Source organism: Platalea leucorodia, assembly GCF_965183815.1.
Source record: "Platalea leucorodia genome assembly, chromosome: 12".
In the NCBI taxonomy this organism is placed as follows: domain Eukaryota; kingdom Metazoa; phylum Chordata; class Aves; order Pelecaniformes; family Threskiornithidae; genus Platalea; species Platalea leucorodia.
Window position 1 is genome coordinate 2,653,201 of NC_138834.1, and position 18,638 is coordinate 2,671,838.

Consider the following 18,638-nt stretch of genomic DNA (forward strand, 5'->3'; position numbering starts at 1 on the left):
GTCTGCAGGGCCGCGTATTGCGTGCCCGCTTGGATAGATGGACGGCTTCTTGGTCCCGCCAGTGTCTCCCTGGGCCCGGACCGCTGGGTAGCAAGGATGCTCCTTTGTCAGCCTCTCCCAGTATCACCATGCCTGAAGGAGAGCTGCTCTCCTAACCCCAGCGCTCCTTGCTGGCCCTACATAGATCAGGTAGGGTAAAACCACCCAGTCTGGATTTCAGTTTATCTCCGTGTGCTCACCTCTTCGGCTGTTTGTCTGAATTTGGGTTTCGTACCTGTGGCTGGAGGGGAAGGCCCGTGTTGCAACGTGTGTGCACAAGGATAAAAAAAGGACATCCGTTTCCAGGGCTGCAATGCGAAGGCTTGATCATGTTTCAGAATAACTGGCGTTATAAACTGATGGGGCATTTAAAATTTTATCTAGTTCCCAACATCAAGTGTTCAAATTCTGCCTTAAGGGGACATTAGTTGATTGTCAAATCACAATGAGAATCTTATCACTTTATTTTAATAAACAGTTTTCATAAATGTTAACATTTTAATGGATGATTACATTCATATTTAGCTAGCAGATGCATTCATTTTGATTGATGTTATTTCCATGAGTACCAAAGGAATTAAATAATGATTTGTCACTTATGGTAAAGAGCTGCTCAAATATCTTTTAAATAAACAGCTTTATTTGTGCTCTTTGATCAGACGGCGACGCAGAAGCGCCGCGTGCCGTGGTGCAGCAGCGAGAAGCGGCGAGGGGGGCAGCTGGGGGCGGCGTGGGAGCACCCCAGGCTTCTCCACCTGGCTGCAGCCCACGCAGCCGGCAGGCAGCTCGCCAGCGGAGGGGAGAGCCCCTAACCCAACACCCCCGGGCTTGCGGGGACCAGCGGGCAGCAAGGGGAACCCCCGCTCTGCCTTTCGGTGGCTGCCACGCCAGCCTTCCCCCGGCTGAGGGTCACGGTGGAGGGGCCGGGCGAGGTGGGCGGGAGAAGGGGTGGCCCAACGCGGGGCCTGCGAGCCTCCTCCCTGGCGACCCCCGGGAGTGCGGGGCGGGGGGGCGGGCGGGGGGTGCGGGCTGCCGCGCACGGCGGGGCCAGGCCCCGCAGTGCAGTGCTCTGTCCCCCTCTTGTGGCGAGCGAGCCCGCTGCGGCGGGCGGAGGAGCCGGGCGGCCGGCGAGCGGGCTGGGTGCTGCTGCGGGGGCAAGCGGGCACGGGGTGCTGCTGCTGCGGGGTGCTGCTGCGGGGGGCAAGCGGGCATGGGGTGCTGCTGCTGCGGGGTGCTGCTGCGGGGGCAAGCGGGCACGGGGTGCTGCTGCTGCGGGGTGCTGCTGCGGGGGCAAGCGGGCACGGGGTGCTGCTGCTGCGGGGTGCTGCTGCGGGGGCAAGCGGGGATGGGGTGCTGCTGCAAGGTGGGGTGCTGCTGCACGGTGGGATGCTGCTGCAGGGTGCAAGTGGGCATGGGATGCTGCTGCAGGCTGGGCCGGGTGCTGCTGCAGGGTGCAAGCGGGTATGGGGTGCTGCTGCAGGCGGGGTGCTGCTGCAGGGTGCAAGTGGGGATGGGGTGCTGCTGCAGGCGGGGTGCTGCTGTAGGGTGCAAGCGGGCATTGGGTGCTGCTGCACGCTGGGGTGCTGCTGCAGGGTGCAAGTGGGCATGGGGTGCCACTGCAGGCTGGGCCAGGTGCTGCTGCAGGGGGCAAGCGGGCATGGGGTGCTGCTGCAGGCGGGGTGCTGCTGCAGGGTGCTGCTGCAGGGGGCAAGCGGGCATGGGGTGCTGCTGCAGGCGGGGTGCTGCTGCAGGGTGCTGCTGCAGGGGGCAAGCGGGCATGGGGTGCTGCTGCAGGCTGGGGTGCTGCTGCAGGCTGCAAGTGGGCATGGGGTGCTGCTGCAAGGTGGGGTGCTGCTGCACGGTGGGATGCTGCTGCAGGGTGCAAGCGGGCATGGGATGCTGCTGCAGGCTGGGCCAGGTGCTGCTGCAAGGATGCAAGCGGGTATGGGGTGCTGCTGCAGGGTGCAAGGGGGCATGGGGTGCTGCTGCAGGCTGGGCCAGGTGCAAGCAGGGCTGGGTGGTCGGAGGGGACAGCAGCACGACCAGGCTGGCGGCTGGGGGTGCATGTGCCTCTGCAGCTGGGGTCCCCCAGCTCACCCGCATCAGGGGTGCCCATGTGCCAGGGGCTGGGGTGCTCCCTGCCCCCATCTGTGTGTGAAACAGGCCCTGCCCTCCTCCCAGCAGCTCCCATCACCCCATCAGCCTGCCCGCCTGTGCCCCGTTAGTGCTGGCAAACGAGGGAATGGAAGGCACCTGGGGCAGCACCCGGGCTGCGGGGCTGGGCAGTGCAGCTCCTTTGGAGCTTGCCTCCCTGGCAGGCACATATACAGCCAGCAAAAGCAGCTTCAGGGGTTTGCTTTGCTTTGGGGGGGCTGGAGCTGGCGGCCCCATCTCCAGAGCTGCCCGGTGCCTGGCTGGGAGTGGAGAAGCTGCTGGGGCTTTCATCTGGGCTGGAGGGAGATGTGCAGAGGCCCGATGTGAGGTACGTGGGGGGCCGGGCTGCTCCCTTCCCTTCTATCCGGGGGAGAGATGAGCCCTGGGCGGCCGTTGTGCTGGGGCTGGTGCTGGGGGTGCTTCGGGGAGTGCCAGAGGCTCTGCCCTGGTGTCCTTAAGCTGGGATGACGAATGAAGAACTGTATTGGAGATGTCCCCCTTTTTAGGGTCAGTTCTTGATGGCTGACTTTTGGATGGTCCACCAGTAGAGCCTCTCAGAGTTTTATCCTTCTGTAATTCTTGCTGCCTGAGCGTTTTCAAGAGACCTGCAGCAAACCCTTGATATCTTGTAGACCTTTTGGACCTTGGTTGCTCCTATCTGTCCCCAGAGTGAGAAGAGAGACTGTGTCTTTAAGAGGTACAATTAAGCAAGTGTGGTTTTTGCCTGCTTTCCAGAAGTAGTTATTAAACTTGACGGATGGGTTATCTGATCCAGCATGACAGATGGATGCAATGTTTTTGTCTATGACTAAACCTACAGAGGTTGCATAAATAACTTCATAGTAAATGTTCTGATTTCATTGTAAGTGTGTTTACATGTAGGTGTCTATATACCTTTTTTTAAATTTTTTTTAAACGATGAAAATCTTCCTGAGGATTCTTTGCCATGAACTGCTTTGAAAACCTCCTTTTTGCAGCTGTGCCCTAACTTCTCTGCAGCGACTCTAGCTAACACATTGGTGAATTTGGCCTCTGGCCTATGAGCTGTCTGAGGCTTTCTGGAGGGCGGCTCCAAGGACCACACTGATGGCAGCCTGTTGTCTGCAGAGGTCCAGGGCAGCCCTGCGTGCCAGCTCCGGGTGGCAGGGTGACTCAGGGGTGGCAGGTTCCTCTCCCTGGCTGGCAGAGTCTGGTAACTGCTATCCAGTCCTCTGGTGCAAATAACTCCTGTTTCATAATGGAGCTTGTTTAAGGCAAGTGCATTCAAACACTGCTTAACTGCCTCAAGTCGAAGATAGAGCTGCAAGTACTGGGAGCTATTTGATAAGCGCTAGTTATAGCCTCCTGTCGGGGCTGCAGCAGGTTGCTTCCTATGGGGTTTTATTTTACCTGACCGTGGACCTGTGAATCTTGTGCTCTTAAGCATTTGACTCCTCTCCTGTATTTCTCTGCTGTTATACTTGTATTATGTCTTTTCCTGAGAATACACTGTGGCATTTCTTCCAATCGGTGAACTTATGCGCTATAGGCAGTGGCTGGATGTGAAACTACGTGCTGCTGAGGGTTGGCGTGTATGTAGCAGCAATGGGAAGTTTCCTGGATCAGCAAAAATGACCTGGGTTGTTGTTGTCCTCTTTAATGAGCAAAGGTACCTGCTGAGACCCCTGCTGAAAGCAGCCTACCTTAAAGCATGGCTCAACTCCAGTGGAGTGCTCCTGGGAGAAATTCTTGTTGTGAGATTGCTGCAGACCCCCAGAATCACTGGGGCAACTCTTAATCTATTGGAGATCCTATCTAATGCAGGCAGGCTACAATGATATGGCAACGGCGTTTCTGCCGAGGGATGAGGTCTTGGGGAACTAAATGCCCTTATTAAGAGGTTCCCAGGCCAGCCTCTGGGAGCAGTTGCTGCCATTGCCACCTTCTGGAAACAGCCACCTAAGCTGCTTGGTGGTTGAGTTGCATTTGGCTTTGCACCAATTCATAAAGAAGCACCAGCTGAAATACAAAAAGGAATTTCTAACTGTTTATAAAATAGTTTGCCTGTGAAACCGGTTTCTAGACAAGCAGTTTTTACACAGATTCTTGTCATGTTGATGTCATAGGGCATCATCGGAGATCTTTGCAGGAGTCATTAACAAGTCTTGACTGCTCATTTTAAATGGCTGCATTTAGCCATGAGGAAAGATAGATTTTTAACAGCTAATTGGGCTGTCAATATGGTGTATGTGTTGTGGTTTGTGTGTTTGGGTTTTGTTTGGTTTCCCCCAATGACTGTTTCCAAAACCAAGCAGCGATACTGGATGGGGCAGAAGAGCTGTTCAAGATAGGTGTTGTGTTGGCCACCCACGATTTCCAGCAGACTTGGCTATGTAATGGGCTTTCCTGGACAGCGGACAGAGTAAACTTTATATCCAAGGCAGTCAAAATAAATTGCAAACCAAACTCTAACCTTTTAAAGGAAATCAAGTGTTAAAACAAACAAGCAAAAAAACCCAAACAAAAGTCACAGGTGCCGTAGCTATAAACAGCGTGGTGAAGATAAAAACCTGATGCTGCAATCTACTGTGGATAAGAGCAGGGTGGACGATTAGGCTGTGCTCTTCTGGTGTACTTTTGAGACTAGCAGGTGCCATTTTGATCTCAGACTTTCTCTGTAAAAGCAACCATTATTAAACAAACGCTGGCCTATATTTCTCCCATGCAAAACTAGTTATGTTGTGGGCTCTCCGGAATGTCCACATGGCAGATCTGTCTATGCCTTGGAGCCATTTCTGATGGAAGGTTTTGTAAAAGCCAACTGCAGAACTCCACGCTATTTCCCACACACTTGAGGGGGATTAGCTAATGCACGTTGGTGCAGTGCTTCAGTGATGAAGAACAATGTTGTCATATTGTTGGCAGAGTTAGCCTTGGACTGGAAAATCCATTGAGCAAGGGTATTATTGGTTCCTGGCTCTACCGTATGGTTTCACGGGTACTCTTGAGCAACGATTGGTCCTAAAAGGAGGTCCAAAAAGGACTCAGGCAGCATGGAGATACAGCTCCAGACCTCTGCTCAGCTTCTGTCTGGTCCTTGAGACACTGACATGAAGTGGCCTGTGGTTGGAAGAGCTTCCTGAAAGCGTGTACAAACTCTTCATGCTGAGAAATGCCTGCTTTCACCATGCTGAGCAGCCTTCTGATGAGCCCCAACCTAAGGAACCTAAAAGAGGGAACCAATTCCAGTCCTTGTACAAAGACTGACCCAGATCGAGCAGTAATTGTAAGAAAGGTGGCGTGAAAAGTGGCCGACCAAAGCACAGTCTGCTGGGAACTGAATTCTGCGCAGATGAGAGAGAAAACAGGAGGAGAGGAATTGCTGCCCTGCACTGTAGGGCTTGTTAACCAAAGCAGGGGTCTCGGGAGCTGGCCCCGAAGCCAGGGTCCCCCTGCCCTGTCAGGTCTGGAGTACTGGGGCTCTTTGCCTGCTGATGAGCTTGCAGGGTTTAGCGCCTTCGATTTTGTTTATCACTGTGACCTCCTTTATGTCCCTGCTGGGATCCAATGTGACCTGTTAACCCAGAATTTGATCCTTGGGAGCTAAAGCTGACTTGCCAAATACTGGCTGATGCACAGGTCTCTGGGCTACATAAGCTGCATGTCACAGGGTGTAGCAGTGAGCGAACCACTGTGGGTGCCAAAAATCAAATGAGAAGCGACAGGTACCCAATGATAAAGATGAACCAGCTTTGCAAACTAGTTGTATGCCTGTGGAGGTTATACATGGGGCCAGCCAAGAGAAAGGGAAATCGGGTGTTTGGAGGGGTAGCGGTTGTTAAGGCACTAACCTCAGTAGAAGCCTTAAATCGGACATTAGAGATGTTCACAAAAAAGATCAGTGTGAAGCCTGCTCTCTTTGAAGCAGACTGGTCCAGCTGACTCGTGCCAGGTCCCTTCCACCTCCTAGCATCTGTGAGTAACTTTAGATCCGGAGTTTGTCTTGGCTGTTCTTGACATATTTCATGCTGGGAACTCCTCAACTCCTGGTGGCCAGAGGTTAACTCAGATGAGAGCTGGCTTCCACTGAAATGTGCCTACTTTCTCAAGACTAGGTTTGTGCTTTTAGCAGATGTCTAATTCTCTTTTCCCTCTAGGCCAGGGAGGTTAATTGGAGGAAAGTGACTGTACATCGGGCCCAAGAGCCTCCTACAGAGATACTTGGCACAAATAAATCAGCCTATTTTTGATGAATAACAAGGCCCCAAAGGCTCTAGTTCTTGCTGCCTGCACAAATTGCAGGTATAAATTTCACAGCTGATCACAGGGACTCCAGAATTCAATTAACTCTCTACTCATTTAAAAAAAAAAAAAAGCTGCCTGCCTATTTAATTATGAGTGTCACTGATACAACACATGCTGTTCAGGAAAACTCCAATTAATACAGCATTGCATCATTAATATGAGTGACAGCATGAAGCCTGTGACTCTCAGGAGTCTGTCTTGACCCTCTGCAATGACAGACTTGGGATTTACTGGAAAGGGGCATCCTTTTCTTCAGGCTTGGCTGATGCTGAGGGAGCCCCGAGATTGTCTCCATGCTTTGCAGGCTGGTCTGGTTGCTGTGGTTTGAGTGGTGGTTGGGATGTAACATAGTGCTGCCAACCGATGATTTGGACCTTCTGGTACTTGGGTAACCTTGCAGGGTCTCTGGTCGTGGGGATGGGGGCTGCAGAGAGACACATGGGACAAAAAGCTGCAGAGATTAACCTGTGTAAGGCATGGTGAGACGAAGACAGCAATATTCTTCTTGCACTGCTTTTACCACATTAAAGTGCCTTTCACTGCCAGGAAGGGTGTTAACCAAAGCTGTACAAATAACCACGTCTCTGCAGAATGTTTCATTTTCGAGTGCTCTTGATTTTAAATTTAGCTCAGTCTCAAAGATCTATCAATAAACAGCCACGCTTCATTTTGACTTTCTAAGGTGTCTTGTTTTAAGCCCAAAATGGTCTGACCTGCTCATTCTGTGCCTCTGCTTGTGCCCATCCTCCTTCTCTCTTGATTTCACTCCTTGCAGGTTGTGTTATTGGAAGTGGTGTCCAATTTTTACAGCTGCATCTTCCCACTTCAGGAGCGTATCTGTGCCAAATGGCTCTTACCATAACTTGAATATCAGCATGATACACAAAAGGTACTTGGCCTTTCTCTCCAGACTGTGTCCCTCCTTCCTTAGTCACTATGTGTTACCCATGAGGATCATAGTCTAGCATTTTCCTCACTCTTTCTTCAGACCATGTCTAATTTGTACCTCAGCTTTCTGAATAATACTGAATTCTGCTTTCTCTCCACACTACTACTTCTTTTCTTCCCTGAGCAGCTCTGTTCTGACTACAGCAATCTTCTTTCCAATAGCAGCAAAACCACTCTCGCTGCTCTAGCCAGAGGCAGACGTCAGCCCAGATTAGATGTCATGGCTCCATCGCTGCTCCAGCTCCCTGCACCTTCCTGGGATTTCCACACTAGTGGAATTCCAGTGCATTCAGCAAACGTGTCCAGATGTTGTTGCAAGAAGCTGGTAGTTGCTTTGATTGCCTCACCTTTTTCCATTCCTTTCTCACAAACTGCTTGCCTTCTCACCCCTTTTCTACATGCTGCTGTTCCCTCTTGTTGGTCAGAGCTGCAGCTTTTACTGCCTGCCTGCCACATTTAAGTAGAACATCTTCACCGTTTGCTTTCAGGCGCAGGATTGTCATATAATAAATGCCTGCAGGATCACCTCTCTTGTCCACAGTATTATCTTAAAACCCAAACCAGAAGAGAAGCTTTCCCACTCTCCTGCATGCCTCTGCATTTCTGGTCCCTCTCTAGCAGCTGCTTTAGTGCTAGAAGAGGGAGTGGGTGTTTTGTTCAAGTTTATTTTTGCTCAGTGAATGGTTGCACAAGCCTTAGAGCTGTTCCAAGGGATGTAGCGAGGCCAGCACCTCTGACACTAGTGAGAGTTCAGATTTAAACCAATTCTTGAGCTGATGCAATCTGCAAATAAGTTGCTGGTATCCTACAACTTCTCCTTTTGTGCTACCTACTTTCATTTCATTTCGTACTTACTTTGTTCCCCTGTTGCCTCATCTTTAGCTGAAATAACCTGGGTCCTGAGCCTGGAGCTACCTGTCTGTCTTGCATTTGTACAGCCTGAGGCTTAACAGAGCTCTTCTCTATGGCATGGGGCCTCAGGGCAGTGCCAAAACACAGCTGTTGGATGCAAATGCTGTTGCTTGCCCTACCTTCCCTGCGCAGCGCAAGCCCGTGTGGTCAGTAGGGCTGTTGTGTGACTGTGACCAGACTCCCCTGGGACGCAGGTGAGAAAACGGTGTTAAGCGACTGTAACCCACTGGAATCGGCAGCGGATGGTGGTTGCTGCTACAGCCCTCACATGGTGACTTCTAGTTCTCCAGCTCCAGCTGTGCAAGCCCTGGAGACCACGGATTCCTACCTCACTTTCTCAGCTAGGACTTGGTGGCTGTAGCACAGTGCTCACTTTGGAGAAACTGGCTAAGCCTCGATGGAGACAAGGGGGTAGGATGCTTCTTATGGAAAGGCTGAGGAGGTTCTTGTTTTCATCCCCTGTTGTGGGTCTCTCCACAACTCACTTTTCTCTAACTATTGGCTTTCATCTGCAAAATAAGGATGGCACTGTAAGCCACATGAATGTGGGAACTTTAAATTTGTGTGAGTAGTGAGCATAGTGTGTACAGTGGTTGCCAGTGATTTAGAAGAACTGGGTTGTCTTGTTTTGACAGAAGTGAGACAAGTAGGCTGCCCTATGGGAGGATAACAGGCTGTTTCTGGGTTTGCCAACTCTAGTACCTGTTCAAACTGTTCTGCAAAGCTTTGGTTGTTAAAAAATGACACTGCAATGAAAAAAATATGTGGTCAGCTTTCCTGACCAGCTGCAGCTGGGCATGTAGGTTGCTGCTGTTACTTGTCTTATATGACTACAAGGCAAAAGCACTGACCTTCCTGCTGTCTGTCATCTTCTGGCTACCTGTGGGAGTGAGGGAGGAGTAAAGGAGTAAAGTAAATCCGCTTTAATCTGTGCCCCTGGAACAGCAATGGCTTAGCTAGAGGAGCCATGATGTTCTTTATGCAGCCTTCCCACACAGGCCTCTCTCTGAAAGCACCACTCACTGCAGTGGAATTCCTTGTAATGCTGGAGGAAACGCGAATGTGAGCCTGCAGCACAGCGATGTGCAGATAACAGGAGCTCCCCGTGAAAGGCTGAAACACTCTGAGAACGCCTGCCTCCAGCTTTCTTGGCTTTGAAGTTGGACTCTGGCGCGCTAGCCTCGTGAAGGTGTCAACTTCATCCATAGCGGATTTCCTCCACTTAAAAGGCTCCTCCTGGCTTCTTCCCACTCCCCTCCCTTCTTCTTTGAAACACTCAAATCCCAGCACAACTGAAGATGACACCCACATTGACCACATGCTTTGGGAGCGAAGGAGGCGAGGGGAGGAAGATACAGGGCTCTCTGCGCTGCCTCGTAGCTGTGTCTTGCCCCCAGTAAGTAGTGCTGGTCCAGTCTTTGGTGGTAAATGCAGTTGGAGCCGAGGTGCTGCCCCTCGGCTGGGGTTGCTCCCTGGCTGGGGTACCAAGTCCTCCAGCCCCCTCGGGATGAACCTGAGCTACCTTGTTCCTTGCGTCTGTCAGCCTTAGGGCAGCTTGTTCGCTTCGCAAGGCACAGCTCTCTTATCAGCGTAGCCCACAGGCAAAAGGCATGACTCTTATTTGTCTGAGAGAGTGTAAAAAAAAAAAAAAAAAATTCTTTGCTGTCTGTGTAATAAGCCCTGGCCCAAGGGAATTCAGGAGCCAAATTTTGGCACTCATTGTGCCTTTTAGACAATAGTGAGCTGCTAGTGCAGGGACACCCTGCTCCCTTTCTCAGTTTCATTGAGTATTAGGTGGGTATTCCACACTAGCATGTTCCCTTCACCTTTTTATGTCCTTTGAGGATCTCTACAACCCCTCTAGTGAGGACAGGGAGCCCTCCAGGTGCTTCACGTCCGTGAAACTGCTGTGTACTCCTCTTCTGCAGCCTGTGCTGCAAAGGCTGTGTGGCCTCTCGAGATCTGCAGCCCCCTGTTTGCAAACCTCTCTTGTACAGCATCTGGGAGTGCGTGGCTGAGCGGGGAAGTGAGACCTGCAGCATCCCAGGATTTACCCGTTTGTGCTGCTGTGGAAATATGTTCTCAGCACTGAATAAAGTACTTAGCCCTGGCTTTAAGGGAATGTCCATAATGTGCTAGCCAGAGATCAGGTTGTACCCTTTAACAGGCTGGGAAAAGGAGGCGCGTACTCCACAATCAGAAGTGTTTTTTCCTTTGGTTTGATGCCATTTACTACTCCAGGGATAACCTAAGTAACGTCAACCCTGAGTGCTATTGACCAAGTTCCATCAGAGCAACTCCTAGGTGACTACGTGTATGAATATTATAACAGCGCTGATCAGTTATAAGCTAGGCTTCAACTAGCCCCAGAGGCCTGGGCTTCTGGCTTGGTTTGGCCTCAAATTCAGAGGCTGATCTGAACCTGGGGGATGAGAAGCCAAAGCATGTGAGTGCTGGCTTTCCTGGGAGGCTCCTCAAACTTCTGCTCCTCTGCTGAGGCTGATCTCCAGGTATTTGCTTTTATTTTCAGCATCGTGTTCCTATCCCAACCTGAAATCAGAAGGGTAAGAAAGACGGGCAAAACCAAACAAGCAATGGAGTGTGTGGTTGAAGCCTGACCTCAGTATCTGCATATTCAGGCTGTGCATATATTTCTTCTTTTACACATCTGCTTATTCTAATCAGGACCAACCTGTAGATGAAACAAAACTGACTTGAATGCTTGCCCAAACTGTGAAGATTTGGGGTTTGAGTTTTGATGAAGTGTGGTGCAGTTCTCTTTAATGTTTCCGCAGCTCTGTGGTATCTGGCTGCAGCTGGGATCAATAGCAAAGGTGCCAAAACAAAACAGGAGTGGCTGGTTCTGGGCTTTTCCAAGCCTGACAAAGAAAATAAGAAAGCAAGAGGGCCTGTTGTTCGTCGGGGTGTTTTCTTACCTCATGGTGTAACAATCTGCCTTGAAGGAATCCAGCGGTCAAGATCAGCACAGGGCATCTTTTTCCTTCCAGGCCTTTCAGAAAGCTCTGTGAGGATAATCAGTGGGCTTTACTTGAAATATTAATCTCTGTCTGGGAAGCACTGGGCCCCTTAGATAAATTGCTGAGGAAAGCACACATTAAGATTTTTTTTTTTCCTTCCTTTCCTGTCCTCTCTGGAGAGACACTGAAATAGCCACTGAGTTATACTGCTTTGAAAGAGATGTCACCTGTCCTGGCTCCCAAGGAAAATCCCAGCGCATAGAGATGTTGCTCAGGAGAAACCTAAATAATAGCTATTGGCATTTGAGAAACATACATCACTGTGCTACTAGAATATTTGTGAACAAAATGCTGTAAGAGCCTCAAAAGAAAAACAACATTTCTCTGAGTTAAATTATAACAGCATTCCTTCATGGGTAGGAAGCTGACTTTTTTTTTTTGGTTGGTTTTAGTCCAGTGCTCAGAGTTAAAAAGAGCTTTCAGGTTTTTCACTCACTTTTCCCAGGGCCCTAAGCAAACTTTTTTTTTGTTGCCCCACTGGCTGTGCCTTGCCTAGCGTTACCTGAAGAGTGCTGTGTCGGGAAGATGGGTTTGTGTGCAAATTCTCCTTGATGGACCAAATCATTGAAATCTGTCATATAGCGCTCTCTTCTGCCTGTTTCTAGAGCTTGCTAAACAGTCCCTAAAGATTGCAAATAAATAAACCGTGTCAGGGTCTTATCTTGAACAAACTCGACTTTTCTCCTTTGCAGAAATTGCATACTGTAGTGTCAGCTTTGCAGGGGATGACAGAAACCAGAATCCAAAACTGCCATGGCCGGTGGTTATTTCAAGCATTTTGCTGTCAGCTGAAGCTGAATTTCCTCATACTCTAATTAAAATCTTAGCTGGCTGGAGGATGGGATGGTTTCACTGGAAGCATTGGCAATGCACCTAAATAAGCAGATTTTACATTCTGCTGTTTCCCCCTATAGAATTTTGTTAGTTATTGTGCTAGTATATAGGGGATGTAGGAATGGAGTGTCCTGTCCCAGCTGCAGAGGTAGGAAGGTGGGTTTATGCTGAAGACTGATATTTGCTGGCCCACCACCTGTGAAATGGGCTGCTCAGGTTTGGGACTCTCAGGTTAGTTCAGTGTTCTTACTTACAGAAGTTGGAGCAAGTTAGCATCCTATGTTAGAAATTACTGTTGATATTAAATACACTGATTTAGAAACCTCTTGTGATATTGAGCACAAACCAAGGTGACATCCTCCTGTATTTTTCTCTGACTTTTCTCTTCTGCAGACTTTTACTTTTCTGTTCAAAAAAGAATGTGAACTTTGCCCTGTTCAGTATTAAGCAGCCAGGTTTTGCCAAACTCTTTGGTTTTCTCACCCCAAGTCCAGGAGGTTGGCCTTTCTTATAGCACTCTCGCCTTGTATTATTTTGACAGATTAAATACTAAGGATGACTACTTCTGATCCAAGCTAGGTGCTCTGGTTCTCAAATTCATTGACCCTTGCAATATCTTGGTTTGGTGAGCATAGGTACTTTTTTGTTCTTCCCATACAATACCTCTTCACAGAGAGCGGCTAATTAGGGAGCTTTTAAAGGTTTATTAACCTCTGTAAAACCTTTGAAAACAATATATTGAATCAAATTGCATACGCTGCTTAGCTGAAGCAAGGCTGTTCATCCATGTATCCGAAGATACTCATGTGAAGGAATATCTGGATGCACACAGGAGGTACAGCAACTTTCTGTAGCTCACTCGAGCAAAGTCAAGGTGAAAATACCAGTCTTCTGGGAAAGATGGTTATTTCTGCCAGATATGGTAAAGTGAATATCTGGTTGAATGGCACAATATCTGGCCCAGTCATGCTGGTGGTGTTGTAAGCATGTTCTTGAAAACAGGACTTGAGACTGGTTATTACCACCTCACCACGATGGCTTCATGTGCTCTGGGTCTTGGCACTGAGTTTCTACTACTGGAAATAGGGTGGAAGAATGCTGGGCAGCAAACCTTTTATAACCTAGTAAATTTGAGAGGTGCAAAGGTCTTTAAATGGCTGATTGAACTTGTCTGGAACAGTTACAAATCTCTGCTTGGAGCCAGAGCATGGTAAATAGCCCAGTTGTCCCCTTTTCTCCTTCATTCACATGTATTTCTGGGGAGAAAACAATTCGGAAATCTTTCAGACTAAACAGAACTCTTTGACCTCTTGATATAGCCTCTCTTCTCCCCTTCTTTTTTTAGAAAAAAAAGTAACAATTTGGCTATGCAGTAATTCACAAAAGGTTTTGGTCCTGCCAAAATTGCACTCTACCCCTGCTCCCCAGATTCACTCTGCTCCATTTAGTAGAGTTTGTTGGCAAAGCTAACCCAACTTCACGCTGTGGACAATATTTGTTTCTTAATGGAAGATGGAGCAGAAGTGGAATTGTGCTGGTTGTGTATATTTTGCCTTCTCAAGATTAGCCCCAAGCAATTATCTGACTATGGCCTGTGCCAGAAAAACACAACAGAACAATTTTAGCAGTGCCAACAAAAACTCCAGAATGTGTTGCACTCAGGAGTGTAATTTTAGATTCTGTTTTCAAGTAGTATTTCTGTGACATCATTGACGTTAGGAAAAATAATACCCCAGGGCTTGCTTTACAAACAGGATGGAGCTTTATGATTTGGCAGCTTTCCGTAGGCAGAAAGACAAATGTTCATCACTTACAAACCTCTGTATGACAACAGGCTTTGCTTCCTATCAGAAGTTAAAAGTGATAAGAAAAAGTTAAAACTGATGTGGAAAGGGAGTTGGTAGGCACTCGTCTGCTGCCCTCAGGGCAGGGATGCTCAGATCACCTCCAGGAGAACCTGAGCTGTGTGAAGATTTGTTCTGGGAGTGAGAGCACTTCTAGCTAAATCCTGTGTGCAGAGTTGCCCCGGGCAAGATTTGGGAAATACAGTTGTTTCTGCTTGTGCTGCCTCTGGTCTGTGTTCGTGACAGACGGACTCAAATCTGGTGATAGGACGGGAAGGCTCTGCCGGTCCCCTGAGTGGGCTCCAGCTGCCTCCTGGAGCTCAGTCACTCGGATGCAGCCTGTCTGGTATGTGCTTCGGGGATTTGGATGCAACGGTGACACTCCCCATGTGCCTAGCCCAGAGCTCTACTGTCAGGAAATGTTTCACATGTCTTTACTACTTTTTTTCAGGAGTTCCCTGTTGATTGTAGGAGTGGAAGGGACCCCCTGAAGCTGTCTAGTCCTTCTTCCCAGCCTGTGTGGGGCCATGTGCACTTGAGCAATGCTCTGCAGACCTCCAAAGCTGAGGTGCCATGGTCCCTCCTATTCACAAATGTTGTTCTTTCTGGTACAAAGGGTTTTCTTAATTCTAAACCACGTTTTCCTTTCTCTAATTGTAAGTCCATCACTTCTCTGTTTGGCACACGCATTGCAGATAAGATAAGGACTTTCCAGCCTGCATTTGACCCATACTGGGCCTTTCTCTTCTTTCCCCACCCATCCTGGTCCTTTCCTTAGACTGAATAGTCTGTGTGCTTTTTCTTACATTTAGGGAGATCTCATGGTACCTGCACCAGACACTTCTGGGCAAATCCAAAGTGAATTAAAGGAAAGTTAATGTCTATATAAGGCTCTGTAGGCTCAGTGGGTGCCTTCATATGTGTGAAACAACTTGTTTGCCTTCAGTAAAGGATTTCTTATGAAAAAAGTGTTCTCTGGCTCTAGGGCAAACCATCCTGCAGCCTGCCTTTGCTCTGTGCCCCCAGCATATGTGAGTGGAAAATGGGTTACATTAACTACGATGAATCGTTGTGGCTTGAAGGAGAACTGATGACACCAGCTCTGTCAGCAGCTGGTTGATTCAGTGTACTCTCAGGAATTCAACAAGTTCGTAAAATCCGTCAGATGACACTCAAATTTCTTTCGCAGTCGGCTCCAGTGACTTCAGTGGAGCTGCTTCCAGGGTATGTTGGTGCATCTGGCACAGCATGGCTCTTCTGTTGCTCGACCACAATCCCGTTTGGCAAGTTTGGGCACAGCAGCTATGATCTGAATGAGTAGCTCATTGTTTGCCAGAGTGGCCAGACGTAGGCATCAGGTTGCCTCTGGGTTGTGTGAACTAATAGCTCTGTTCCAGAAAAACACATGAAACCTCTGTTGATTTCCATGAAAGTGAATAATTTGCTGGGAGCGTGAACCTTGTTGGGGAGGGGCTGCATCTTCCCCTGAATGTGTGCAATGTCCAAAAATCTTGGGCACTCTTATAATATAAATAACAGATCCTCATAGTCTCATCAGCTCCTAGACTCCCTTGGGGAACTTTGCATTCTTCTGTAAATATGAGCTTTGTGGGAGAAGTCTGATGCTACACGAGCATGTGAGAACTTCCTTCGCAGTTGGCATGAAAAGGCTATAAATCTGTGGAGACATAAGCCCTTCCCCCTACCCGTTCTTATGAAATTAATGGGTGTTCAGTTAAGCCAAAACAAAGAGTGATTTCCCTCAGGCAAAGTTGTCTTTTGGAGGAAAAAAAAAAAGGCATTTTACCATACAGATAGAAAATGTTGTTTAAATCCACGTTTAGTAATGCAATAAGTGTCCTGGGTAAAGGAATTGTATCTCTTGCTCTGCTTTGGGCTTTCGACATCCTGGGAGTAAAGGCTGGAAAATAAGAAGGGCCAATGTTAATGGAGATTAAGGGGGACCTTGGCCTGTGTGGTGATCTGCATGACCCTGTACCGGTTGAGTTGTTGGATAATGGAGACTTTCAGACCCTACCCCGTCAGGCAGGGAGGTCAGCTATGTCACTTTGACTGCTGTTTTTCTCTCTCCTTACTTCCTACCTCTGTGTTGTAGAGATGTTTTAAGGGACAGTGGCAGAGCGCTAATAACAAAGTCGTTACATTTTCAGATTACCTCTGAAGTGCCTTTGGACAAAGTGGTGGCAAGTGCCAGCATGGCAGTGTGTTTTTTCTGATTAAATCCTGAAGAAGGTCACGGAGGGATGGGGAACTGACCACCCGATCTGCTCCTGCCTGGCGATGGACATCTGGGATCATCTCAAAAACCCCATCTGGCTTTAAATTCTCCTACCACTAAATTCTGCAGGAGAAACTATACGCAAAATCCTTCCTTTCCACTGTACCTGGTTTTATATTCCTGTCTTGGAAGAAAGCAAAAGATGTAACTCTCACTGGTCAAACTAGATGAGGCTGGTAGCCCTCAGAACAAAAAAGCAGTTGAAGAATATTTTAAGTTTGTATCACTGCTTGGCAAAGTAATCAATGACGGCTGTCTGCAGCTTTGGTAGCCATGTGAAGCCGGTAAAATACAACCTACGCTGGTAGCTGAGTTGCAAAATGTCTGCAAGCTCATCTGGATATTCAAATGATAGGAGCTGTGAGCCATTTTTGACAGTGTGGGTTTGTGTTTAATATTGCAAGGATTTTTTTTTTTAAGACTTTGTGGCAATTTTTTTTGTTCTGGGAATATCCAGGTCTAAGTGGATGTTCTGACAGAAAGTGATTTTGTTTATTTACTTATTTTGGCTATGTGAAGTAATGCCTTCCAGGGCTTCAAATACCGCTCAATAATTTACAGCAATGTAGAGGTACAAACAACTTCATAATAGCACTAAAGGCAGCTTTAGGGCAGGTGGGAGCACGGTCTATGAGGAGGTAACTGCACCCAGAGGATCAGAGGCACAGCTGCATTTTATGCTTGGTAATGCCCTGGGGATGTGATTATCTCTTGATAACAGAACTCCCCATGTGCCTCTGCCTGGCAAGGGTTGGGGAGGTGGTGGAAATAGCTCTGCAGTAAGCAGGTTTCCCTGCAGAGGATCCTTTTGGGAGTGTTTGGGAACTCGAAGCAGCTTTTTGTTGTATGGAAAGCTGGACTAGAGAGGTCACGGTCCTGGAAAACCCGGTCTGCAGACCTCCTGCCTCTGCTCAGAGGCTGCTGGGTGGGCAGGAGGGCAACGCCGTGGCAGGCTGCCCTCTTCTCTCCCTCCATCCAGCCTTCTCCCTTTTCTCCTGCTTGCGACAGGAGAAGCCAGGCTATCGTGCCTGGAGCAAGAACTCCATTTTACTTATATGGTTGCCCTCAAGCCATCTCAATTCAAAAATCCTCTCTAGGTAGAGTGTGTGTGATTTTCCTCTCTTTCTCTCTCTAGATTTGCTCTGCAGCTATTCTCCTAAACGCATCTCACTGCTGGAAGTAGTTGCTGAGAGCAACGTGATACGGCAAGGGTTTCATTTTTGCTGCCGTAACCTTCTGTACCCTGCTATTGATGGAGTTTTGATGTGTTTGACTGGAATGATGGGATTCTTCACCTTCAGGCACCAGTCCTGCTGGATCCCAAATGCGCTAATGCTCATTTACAGCAACACCAATTGGCACATTGCAACTGAGCTTTGATCCTACAGCAAGGGCTTATCTGCTACATGACTGCAAGGGTGTTAGTGTCCCTAAGGGTTAGGCTCAGCATATGTTTGCATAGGGAAAGGGCAGATATCTGAAAGTGTTTTTCAGCATTTTCTTGATAGGTTGAGAAGGGAGACAATGTTACATACTGCTTTTGGAAGAAAAGAAACCCCTTAAACCCCAATCTGTAACCCAAGGTTTTCGGAGCTTGTCACATGTTTCCTTTTCAGGCTCTCGATCCTGGGAGAGGAAGCAAGAGGTAAGGTCGTCTGCCTCATTCTTCTTTTTTGTCATCCTCTTGCAGTGAGTTTTTGCGCTAGCCTGCAGACAGAGGGGAGAGCTGGGTGGGTGGTGATGAAACGATCATCACTTAAAACTATTTGCTGATAATGAGTCACTCTTCATGGAGTCCCAATCTGTTCTCCCTTCTGTCAAATACTGAGAAGGCAGCAAATCTGCTTGCTTTTCTGCAGAAATTCTTTTTTTCCTGAAGGATGGATTCTAGCAGGAAGATTTGGTGAGAAAGAAGAAAGAATGAAATGTGTGTTTGTGGGGGAATATTAATCAAGAGGTGCCTTTTTGTGCCAAACCTGAGTATGAACCCGCTAGTAGCTCAGAGGAGGGGCTGGGAGGGTTGGCTGCACGCTCTGTGGCTGGCACGAGTCTCACCAAATCCCCATGGCCTTTACTCCTCAGCTGAAAGTGGTGTCTAATGCAAAACCTTTAGGTCAGGTGGTGAGACATAGGGCTTTCCCCTGCTGATGGGGTGGTATATAAAAGAAAAAAAAAGAATTCTTGAAGGCAAATCTAGGGATGACCCAGCATGAAGTAAAATAAGGCCTGCATGATCCCAACAGGCAGCTATGTTTTGCCTTCTCTTGCAGTTCCAATTGCAATGAT